The 11730-nt window shown below is 38.6% G+C and overlaps 1 protein-coding gene across 5 annotated transcripts in view; it reads left to right on the top strand.

Annotated features, from left to right (window-relative positions):
- Window positions 1-11730, top strand: part of KMT2E (lysine methyltransferase 2E) — a 103789-nt gene continuing 92059 nt past the window's right edge. For all 5 annotated transcript variants that reach the window (XM_012812224.2, XM_023518737.1, XM_023518711.1 and 2 more), the window contains exon 1: window positions 1-333. The gene's annotated coding sequence lies outside the window, so the exon portion shown is untranslated. The remainder of the gene's footprint in view (window positions 334-11730) is intronic.

Below are 11730 nucleotides of genomic sequence, written 5' to 3'. Positions count from 1 at the left end.
CAGAGCGAGAGGCAGTGACACTGAGCGGGCGCAGGGGGCCGAGTCGGAGACGGTGCCTGAGTTCGGGAGCGGCAAGAGAGGGGGCTAAGACACTCCGAGCAGCCTTGCCATCACCTCTGCGTTCCTGTCGACTGTCAGGGTGCCCCCTCCCCTAACTCCTCGGTTCCTGGTGAAGAGGCTGCGCGCTGCTGTTTGGGGAAGGGGTGTGTGGAGCCGGGTCTTCTGTCCGCAGAGGCTGCTGTCGGGGGGTCGCCTGGTCGCAGAGGTGTGGAGAGACTCCTTGGGGGTCGAACACATAACGGGGTTCGGGTGTCTGGTGTGTGAACATCACAGGTCAGTGCATGTCGTCTCCGTGGGAGTTCCTGGGGCTTGCGGGGTGAGGGGACTTGTGTTTCCAGGGGGAGGGAAGTCTCTCATCTTTATGCTTCGGCGGGGAGAGTCGACTTTGACTCTCAGGTGTTTCTGCCGGGGCAAGACGTTGCTTGTTTCAATTGAATTTGTCCGTTCTATTCCCTGTTCCTAGAAATGGAGCATTATGGCGGGTTTTAGGGTTGGTGAAGGGGAAACTGGCAGTTAAACCCCTTGAGAGTGGGAGTTAGGGAGGGGGCGCACTCCTCTTTGGCAGCGGGTTAGGGCCGCCGAGGTGAAGGGGGAGGCTGTTGACTGTTAGCAGGGTTTGCGTCCAAGCGGTTCCCGGAGCTGCCAGCTCTCCCTGTTCTTAATCGCGGCTGGTTCAGGTGCTGAGAAGCCGTCTAGGCCCCATTTTCTCCTTCCACGTCTTGACTGGCAGTCTCTGGTATATCTTCTCGTCAATGCGAGGGGGGTTAAAAAGAATGCCGTGGGCATCTCCCTTTGTGGGAGAGCGAGACAGCTCCTCATCCTCTCCCGGAGAGGGCAAGCCCGCCCCTGAGGTGGTCACCCCAGCACCCAGCCTCCTCAGTCTCCTCCCCCACTCCTCTTGCATTACCGCCGTCCTTTACTGTGCCGAGCCTTGGAGTCCACAATATGGCTCATTTCGGAAAAGCTTATTTTGACCAAGGGATTGGCACAAACCCTGTGGCAGCGGACACAGATGAGAAACAAACGGTTCACTGTGCTGAACGGCGGAAGGGGGAGAGAAAAAAACAATCCAGACTGCTTTCTTGCACTGGTCTTAGTTCCATATAAATCCATCTTTGGTGGGCTGTCTTAGGAATGGTACAATTTAAAGTCAAAGAGAAGTGGCTGAAGTTAGCTCTGGAGTAAACACCGTTTTGCCTATTTTATTCCCTTTTTAGAGATGTGAATAATGTAAGGTGTTTGGAGTTCTGGAGACCTTGGAGAGAATTAAGTGAGGTGCATTCAACTCTAGGCTGGAGACATCCATGCCTAACTGGAAAATAGTCTGTTTTCTCCTTTAATTTGTGAGATGGAGAGTAAAAACTGAAATTTCCCTCTTTTGTCCTTTACAGATTCTAAAAATGGCGGCCCCAGGCTGATGTTGTGGTAATCTAATCAGCTCGGGTCCTCCACACCCCATGCAGTGCGTTTGTCTGCAGCATATTACAGGCTTATTATGTTTACATGAATAGACTAGGCTTTTTTCCTTCCCTGAGCCCTTTACAAAAAAATGTGTTGATTTTATTGTTAATTACCATGCTTTGTTTTAGTTGATTAATTTTATTGGTTTTTCCTGAGAAGCAAATAAAATGACTCCACTTTTCAAAGAAATGAAAGCACTCAGGTAGTCTTGGAAATTTTAGTGGTGATGATAGGTGCTCTTAAAAAATTATTTGGCTACTAATAATAGTTTTCATTTGGTTTAATTCAACCATCTTTTATTCAGTATGCCAAAGTAAATTAAAATGTTTGGTAAGTGTATAAGTACAACGTATTTTGTATGATTGGATGTTTTAATCTAGAGTTAAACATTTCCCATCCAACTCGTGGCCAATTTTGTGAATTTTGTTTTTTTGTATTCTGTTTCAGATTAAATTTTAGGGAGCTGTACAAACAAGCCTAAACCTGTTACTTCATTGGATAGAGATGCTTTTCTTCCCACTATCATATTTTGCATCCACTGCTCCAACATATTTAAGCTTTTCTTAAGAATTTTCAGAGTTGAAAGTCTATTTGATCAAGTGAAGCTCCATACTTCGCTGCCTTTAAAAATGGTCTTATAGCTTACTATCATCATTATGTAAGTAAAAAGTAAGGCTTTGATTCTTGGTATTTTTTCTCCCCAGACATGCCCATTTACCTATTATGGGGTTGTGGAATTTAGTCTGTTTTAATAGACTTTAAATAAAAACATTACCATAATAGGGTCTTAAATCCGTTTTATGCTATTTTCAGAATCTTATAGACAGAGACCAAAAATTAAACGTCAGGTGTCATTTAGCTGTATTTTTAAAAGTGTGATTAGAATTTATTTCTGTACTGGCAGGTCAATCTTCTTTTTGGGCTGAAGGAAGCAGTGAGATGTGATTGGGCCATTAGTGGCGTTTAATGATCATTCTTATTGTAGAGCAACTGAAAGATGTGCCTTTCAATCTTAGTAGTACTAAAAAAGATTGGAGAATATGCACCCTTTCATGATTCTCTTATTACATTGTAAATAACTTAGAGCACAATTTATTTCATATGGTGAATATGTGAACTAGATGGAGGATTGGGTTCTATTCTACAAAATCATTATAGAATTAAGTGGTTTAGGGATTTTCTGCATACCAACGAGTTTTTATCATGGAAGACTGAGCACACAATCTTACTCAGACTCTTTGAAATATTTTATTATAAAATGAAATATGGGTGAGTAGTGGGAGAGTTTGTATAGAGATTTGGGGTCAATACTCATTTGTATTGTGCTCTGAGTATGTAAGTCCAGAACCTTCACTACTGTGGAAGTTGTACATTTATTTTATAGATTGGTGGTTAAGTTCTGTGGTTCAGAAGGTTGGTACTTTAGCTATTCAATGTATGAAATAAGTATATTTTTATAAATTTATTTAGCCATAGGAGGCAACACTGTGCCCATATTTTTCTTGGTCAGGTCTAGACACAGGAAGCAATTGAACTTAACTTCAAAAATAAAGAGGTTGGAAATAAGAAAAAGCTGCCTTCTATTTACTAGTTTTCCTCATACGGCTTGCTTCACTGCTTTGGGTTTTGTTCGTTTCTTTTTATTTGTTTTGATGTTTTAGTTCCTGTAAAATGAGACTTTTAGACTATTGTGTCTTATTTTGAATGATTACTTTGTAAATAATGTGGCTATAAATGTTAGTTTTTTGTCAGTTGACTATGTTTTAAGTTAGAGTTGTCTAGGCAAATTTCTTAAAAGGTTAGGCCTAATTTTTGTTCCCAGAGAGTTTTGAAGCATTTGGTCCCTGGGGGGAAAACTAGTCAAATGGTCTTTCTTTGTTCTTACAATAGCTGAGTTTGAAGGATTAGTTGTTTATCTGTTTAAGTGGATTTGTAGAGAACCGTAATGTAATTGGAGAGTAAATTTTATTTTTAGAGACCACATTTTGATCATACTTCCCTGTTGTTGTCAGTGTAAGTTAAGGGATCCCTTTGATCCCAATTCAAGTTTAAAACCTTTTGAGTCTCCGTTTCTTTTCAGCTCTATGGGACTGTTATCCCTCCTACAATTTTGACTTGACTTCCTTACAGCTTCCAGCCAGAAAATCTTTGCCCCATATATACCACTGTAAGCTCCAGGACTTCTTGGGTCTAAAAATGAGGAAGTAGGGAGAAAAGCTAATAAATTAGGAGAAATTCTTCCCCTGAATACATATCTTAGTGGTCTTAGGGAAATTATAACTTCTTAAATTGGCTTCTTAATCTCTCCTTTCCATGCATCAATCTCACAAAAAAACCCCTGTTGTTTTATTTTGAAAAGCATATTATATGTAAACCCTAACAGCTGTTTTTCTGGAAGTTAACACTGGGACTTAAATATATACTACCATAGTGTGCTTTAAATATTATATAAAACCAACAGTATTTCAAAGAGCTGTCACAATTGCTTAGGAAGTATTAGTATACCTTTTTCTCAAACGATGCTATATTTATTATTTTAAGAATATTTTATTAATGTATAATAGCTTGTATTTCTGAAGGATTTATTTTTAGCAGATGGTAAATGCTCAGTTATTTCTTGATTGTAAAGCTTTTGTTTAAGCAAACACATTTATATAACAGATATAAATGGTGACCAGGGATTATTCCTTGTCACATTTTAGAATAAATGTTAAGTACTTGTATTCTATGAGACCTTTTAATATTGAGGATAGAATTATTTTACTTATGGTAAAATTACTTTTTGTGTTGACTGGCAAAATAATGAGGAATACTATTTGAAATCTGTCTGGATCAATGTTACTAGCTTTTAGGCTGAGTTGAAAATTAGAGTGGTTCAAACTTACCAGTTTTTTAATGTACAGTTTTTTAATGTACAAATGTTAGGAGGAGGCTTACATTTTTCTTAATATTGAAAGAATACATTTTTGCATTATCCAAAAATTTATTTAATGTGGACAAGCAATATTTGTGATTGAAAATTGTTTTCTGTGTTAAATTGGAAGTAGGCAATTTTTTTTTTTTTTTTTTTTTTGTAGAGATAGAGTCTCCTTTTGTCACCTTTGGCAGAGTGTCGTGGCACCACATAGCTCACAACAACCTCCAACTCCTGGGCTGAGGCGATTCTCTTGCCTCAGCTTCCAGAGTAGCTGGGACTACAGGCACCCACCACAATGCCCAGCTATTGTTTTTTTGTTGCAGTTTAACTGGGGCCAGGTTTGAACCCACCACTCTCAGTATATGAGGCCGGCGCCGTACCCACTGAGCCACATGTGCCACTTGGAAGTAGGTAATTGTTAACTAAAAATCTCGCTATTAAACAATGATTTTTTTACTGTATATTAAGTGATTCAAAGAAATTATTACTTATTATTTTTTCTTTTAAGAAAGAGCCTCACTTTGTTGCCCTTGGTAGAGTGCCCTAGCATCATAACTCACAGCAACCTCAAACTCTTGGGTTCAAGTGTTCCTCCTGCCTCAGCCTCCCAAGTAACTGGGACTACAGACACCTGCCACAATGTCCAGCTATTTTTTATTTTTAGAGATGGGGGTCTTGCTCTTGCTCAAGCTGAGCTCTTGAACTCCTGAGCTCAGGTAATCCACCAACCTTAGTCTCCCAGAGTGCTAGGATTATAGGTGTGAACCACCGCATTTTGTTACTGTGAATTTTTATACTAAGTATTAACATTAAAAATCAGATGATGGTGACCCAGAACTAGTTAATTAGATCTTTTTTGTACCTTTAAGGACATGAGATGTTTTTATTAACTATTAGTTGCTTGTATGCTTTTGACTTAAATCAGAATTAGGAAAACAGTTGGTCTTTATTCTTTTTTGGCCAGGGCCAGGTTTGAACCTCTACCTCCTCCGGTATATGGGGCCTGCGCCCTAATCCTTGAGCCACACTGCCCAATTGGTCTTTTTTAAATTTAAACAAAAAATTGTTGTAGAAACAGATCTTGCCCTGTTACCCAGGTTGGTCTTGAACTTCTGGCCTCAAGGGATCCTCCCACCTTGGCCTCCCAAAGTGCTGGAGTTATTGGGATGGGTCCCTGTGTCTGGATCTGGCCAAATTTTACAGTTTCACTGGAAATCTTCATTTGGTTAGTTAACAAAACTCCTTAAGCTCTCTGGGATAGTGAACATTTTTAATGCAACAGGTCACCCAAGAATTCCTTTTTCATGTCTTGCATTAAGATGCCATTAAAAAAGACATTATGGACTTGGAGCACATAGGACGGTGGTTATGGCGCCAGCCACATACACTAAGGCTGGCAGGTTTGAACCCAGCCCAGGCCAGCTAACCAACGATGACAACTGCAACAAAAAAATAGCTGGCGTTGTGGCAGCCGCCTGTAGTCCCAGCTACTTGGGAGGCTCAGGCAAGAGAACCACTGAAGCCCAAGAGTTGGAGGAGTTGGAGGTTGCTGTGAGCTGTAACACTGCAGCACTCTACCAAGGGTGACATAGTGAGAATCTGTCTCAAAATAAACCAAAACAGACATTATGCCTTTTAATGAGTAAATAATCAACCTATAATATAATAACTTCAGTAAATACTTATCCATAATTTTTAATTAAAATATTTCTGTATTTTTAGAATGGATGTGAAATCTGGGTTTAAGAAAAGACCAGTTTACAAAGCAACATGGGAAACAAAATGATTGGTATAGCTTGCTTTATTCATATTTTTACAACAGTTGGGGAAGAGAGGTATTTTTCTAGCAACTCTTAGATTGCTTAATTTAGAGTTAAGCCAACGGAAGAAACATTCTTGGTCTAGTAGTTTATTATTGAGAAAGATAATATTGAGTAATCTCACCTATGTCATAGCCAATTTGGTTGCAGCATTTAGCCTGTGGCAGAAAGCTAGGATATGACAGTACAATAGTACAATTGAGTTTATAAGATAATTTTATTTTATTTTTTTGAGACAGAGCCTCACTTTTTTTTTTTTTTTTGCAGTTTTTGACTGAGGCTGGGTTTGAACTCGCCACCTCCGGCATATGGGGCCTGCGCCCTATCCCTCTGAATCACAGGCCCTGCCCTCACTTTGTTGCCCTCAGTAGAGTGCCATGGATCATAGCTCCCAGCAACCTCAAACTTCTGGGCTTAAGCGATACTCTTGCCTCAGACTCCTGAGTAGCTGGGACTATAGGCACTTGCCACAACACCTGGCTATTTTTAGAGACAGAGTCTCACACTTGCTCAGGCTGGTCTTGAACTTGGAAGCTCAGTAGATCCTGCCACCTCAGCCTCCCAGTGTGCTAGGATTAGAGGCATGAGCCACTGCACCCAGCCTATAAGATAATTTTAAAATTCACAATAATTATTTTGCCTAACATTTTATTTGAGACCAAAAAGTTTGACTTTTTCTCATTTATGTTGACTTTTGTTTTCAGAGCATATTTAAAATATAATTTTTATGTAAAGACTTAAACAGAATTTACCCAGATAAATTATTTTAAACTTATTTGAGTTAAATATGTTTTGTTTTGTTTTGTTTTGTTTTGAGACAGAGCCTCAAGCTATCCCCCTGGTAGAGTGCCATGGCATCACGCTCACAGCAACCTCCAACTCCTGGGCTCAAGTGAGTCTCATGCCTCAGCCTCCCAAGTAGCTGGGACTACAGGCACCCACCACAACGCCTGGCCATTTTTTGGTTGCAGCCATCATTGTTGTTTGGCGGGCCCGGGCTGGGAATTCGAACCCGCCACCTTAGGTGTATGTGGCTGGCGCCTTAGCCACTTGAGCCACAGGCGCTGAGCCGAGTTAAATATGTTTAAAGATTTTATATATATATATGTATAATTTTTCTCACTGTTTGGTCTAAGGTCCAGACTAGTCTCAGCAGTTTTTTAGCAAAAAGTGAATGTGGTGAAAAAAATTAACCATAACCACTTAAGATGTTGTCAGGAAAATACTGTTTTGACCAGGCGTCCTCAAACTACGGCCTGCAGTAGGACGTAGGACATTTATCCGGTCCACCACTACTGCCTGTCCTGCTTAGCAGCCGACTCATCCCCAGGCCCGCAGTCTGGCCCTCCAACGGTCTGAGGGACAGTGAACTGGCCCCCTGTTTAAAAAGTTTGAGGACCCCTGGTTTTGACTTTTCAAAAGTTCACATATAAGGAGAATGTATATGAAAAAGATGACTCTTAGCCATATTTTTTTTTCCCACAGACTAATAAATGTAATAGTCTCTGTTTTTGAGTTTACAGAGACACAACTTGATGTCCTCTTATCATCTTGCTTTATATGCCATTTAAAGAAAGAAATTTGAAAATCCATTCCTTAATGTAGCAGCTGTGAGATGGGAAGATTCTTGATGTGGCTAATTTGAATGGTTAACATGGTGCTCCAGGAGCCATAAATGGGACAGGGGAGGGGAATTGGTCTGATACATGGTAACTCTTATCCAAAAAATAAGATTGTTCTTTTTGGAGTTGTTTTTGTGTTGCTTTTGGATATGGGCAGGGAGGTTGGTCTGATACATAGTAACTCTTACCCCAAAAATAAGATTGTGCTTTTTGGTATTGTTTTGCTGTTGGCTTCTGGATAAATGAAGGTTGGATCTAAATAAATATTGAATTGACAGCCTATTACATATTACACCATTAAATCTCCATTGGAACGATACTTTGAAGCATAAACTGAAGATGAATTTGATAGCTACTCTTTTTTCTGGGTACCAGGGATACCTAGTGAGATAAGACTATCCCTGCCTTGAGGGAGCTTATCATTTATTTCTGCCTCTCAAAACCCTATGTTGTAGGGTTTGTTTGGATGCGAGGAACAGAAATCAGCTGTAGCTAGTTTAGGATTTGTTATAAGGCTATGGGGAAATCTCGTAGAGTTCATTGGAAGAAAGTAAAGTGTAGGTGGGCCTCATAGGAACTGGCAAGAGAGCCACTGCTTTCCATCTTGATGCCTCTAATTATCTGAGACTGGTTAAAGAGATGGGGGGGTGGTGGTGAGCATTTATAGTGTATAGAGGGGAGTTTCCTTAGATGGAAAGCAAGAAAAAGACATCTCTAATTCTCTGAAAACAATTGTCTTTGGTCGGGGATGTTCAAATGTACTTGAGAGGGCCTTCACAACTAAACAGTTGGTATATCAAAGACATCTCTAATTCTCTGAAAACAATTTTCTTTGGTCTGGGATATTCAAATGTACTCGAGAGGGCCTCCAAAACTAAGTAATTGGTATATCAAACTGAGATCCCATTTTTCAGTTGTAAAAAATTCACACATATGTTGAGGAATGCTTACAAAAAAGCAAGTTTTCTTGTTTTAACTTTCTATTTTCAAATAATTTCAAATTTACAGAAAAGTTACATGAGTAATACAAATTACTCACTTATCTCCTTTATCCAAGTTACTCAATTTGTAACATTTTACTACATTAATTCTTTTTAATTCTATATGTACACAGTTTTTTCCCGTACAGTTTTTTAAGTTGCATACATGGTACCCCTTTATAGTCCTTAATACTTATCTGTGAATTTCCTAAGAATGAGCATGTTTTCTTGTGTATTCTGAGTAGTTATCAATAGTTATCAAATTCAGAAATTTGATAGCTTTTATGTAATACTTTTACCTAGTCTGTAATCCATATTCCAGATTAATCAGTTGTCCCAATTCTGCCCTCTATTAGCATTTTTTTTTTTTTTCTGGTGCAATAGATAATTTGGGGTCATAGACTGCATTTAGTTCTTTTGTATCTTTAATCTGTTTTAGTCTGGAATAGTTCCTCAGTCTTTGTGTTTTATGACATTTGTGGACTAATTAATTATAATGTCCCTCAATTTGGGTTTGCTGAGGTTTCTTCATCATTCAGAATATACATTTTTGACTGGAGTATTAGGTAAGTAATATATGTGTGTGTTTTCTGTCATCAGGAAGCACATGATATTTGTTCGACCTTTACCAGTATGTTCATTTTATTTGTTTGGTTAAGGTGTTGAATAGTTAGTCACTGTTTTTTCATTTTACCATTATTACTTTGTGGGGGAGATATTTAGAGATTATTTAAATATCTTATTCCTTATCAAACTTTTCTCTCCTGGATTTAGCATCTATTGATTCTTGCCTGATAAATTTTTACAATGTTGGTTGTAAATATACCAAGGTTTTAAAAAATGATTTGCTAATGGGGATTGTGGGAATTTTTGTTTTCTTGCTTTTCTGTTCCAGTTTTTCTGAAATGCATATGGGTTGCTTTTGTAATCACAACAAATACAACAAATTTTAAGGGAAAAAGTGTAGGTAGGTTAGATAGCATATAGATAATACCTCTGCACAATTTTCCGTACAAATGAGATTTAAAATGATTTCCTGCATGTTGATCTGATTCAAAATCTAGAATACAGAAATTAAGTACTTGGATTGTTAAAGTGATTTTTAAAAAAATGATGTGTTTTCAGTTTCTCATTTATTCTCTAGAATTATTGCTAAATGAATCTGAATTATAGTTGAATTATTTAGGCACATGATTTGCTACAAATGCAGCTTTCTAAGACAGGGCTAAAAACATTTATTTTAATTATATTCCCTTTCCTTCATTTAAAGAAAATTCTTCAAGCAGTTTTTTGAAGTAAAATATGTTTTTCTGAAATCATTGAGATAAATTTTTAATGGATATAAGTTAAGCTTTTTTGTTTGTTTTGAGACAGAGTTTCACTGTGTTGCCCTTGGTATTGTGCCAGGCATCACAGCTTACAGCAACCTCAAACTCTGGGGCTTAAGCAATTCTCTTGCCTCAGCCTCCCAAGTAGCTGAGACTACAGATGCCCACCACAATGCCCAACTATTTTTAGAGACAGGGTCTCACTCTGGCTCTGGCTCAGGCTGGTCTCCAACCCACGAGTTCAGGCAATCCACTTGTGGCTCTGGTTGAAGCTAAATGTTAAGGACACATTTTATTTAATTCAGTGTATCCAAAATATTATTTCAACATGCAATCAATATAAAAAGTTACTGAGATAGTTTACATTTTATTTTTATACTGAGTCGTCAAAAAGCATTTTTTTTTTTTTTTTTGAGACAGTCTTACTGTGTTTCCCTGAGTGGCGTGCTCTGCGTCACAGCTCACAACAACCTCAAACTCTTGGGCTTAAGTGACTCTCTTGCCCCAGCCTCCCAAGTAGCTGGGACTACAGGTGTATACCACAATGCCCAGCTGTTTTTGGTTTCAGTTGTCATCATTGTTTAGCAGGCCCAGGCCAGGCTCAAACCCACCAGCCTTAGTGTATGTGGCTTTCGTCCTACTCACTGAGCTACGGGCACTGAGTGACAAATAAGCTTTTTAAAAAGAGGTGATGAGGTGGTACCTTTTGCTTTTTTTTTTTTAATTTTTACTTATTTTTTTTTGAGACAGAGTCTTACTTTGTCACCCTCGGTGGAGTGCTGTAGCATCATAGCTCACAGTAACCTCAAACTGTTGGGCTGAAACAATTCTCTTGCCTCAGCCTCTGAAGTAGCTGGGTCTACAGGTGCCTGCCACAACAAACAGCTATTTTTAGAGATGGTGTCTTGCTCTGGCTCAGGCTGTTCTCAAACCCATGAGCTCAGGCAGTCTGCCCGCCTTGGCCTCCCAGAGTGCTAGGATTACAGGTGTAAGCCACTGCGCCTGGCTGAGATGGTACCTTTAGTACGGAAGAGCATTAAACATCTGTAACTCTAGGACAAAGTAGTGTGTGATTTTTACATCCTTGTAATTAAAGAAATACATACCAGAGATTTAGAAGGACAAGAAAAGGAAAAGAAATGGAGAAAAACACTTCTTTATGCATAATAATGATCCTGAATTTGGCATATGTCCCTTCAGTGACAGCAAAATGCTGGTAGTAAATTTGGGTCATAATTTGAATGTTAATTGATTCAGGTCCTGAGTAACTTATTAAATGAAAATTATTAATTTTTTTGGAAATTTTCAGAGTAGGAGAAAAAATTTTGAGACTTGTGAATGGAGTGCAGATTATGTTGTCTAAAACTTAAACTTTCCTCCTGAGAAAAGATAATTATGTCTAATCAGATGATATAGTGGATAATTAGCATTTTGTAGGTGCTTTAAAAAATTTATATAAATTGACTGGGCCCCAATATGTCTTAACAGGTGAATGAAAGTTCAGATTATAGTACTACCAGATCTTTTTTTTTTTTTTTTTTT

Source organism: Otolemur garnettii, unplaced genomic scaffold (assembly GCF_000181295.1).
Source record: "Otolemur garnettii isolate 467f Iridium unplaced genomic scaffold, OtoGar3 scaffold00005, whole genome shotgun sequence".
Taxonomy (NCBI): Eukaryota; Metazoa; Chordata; class Mammalia; order Primates; family Galagidae; genus Otolemur; species Otolemur garnettii.
The sequence above is the reverse complement of the archived record's forward strand: the minus strand, read 5'-3'. Positions and strand labels throughout refer to the sequence as shown.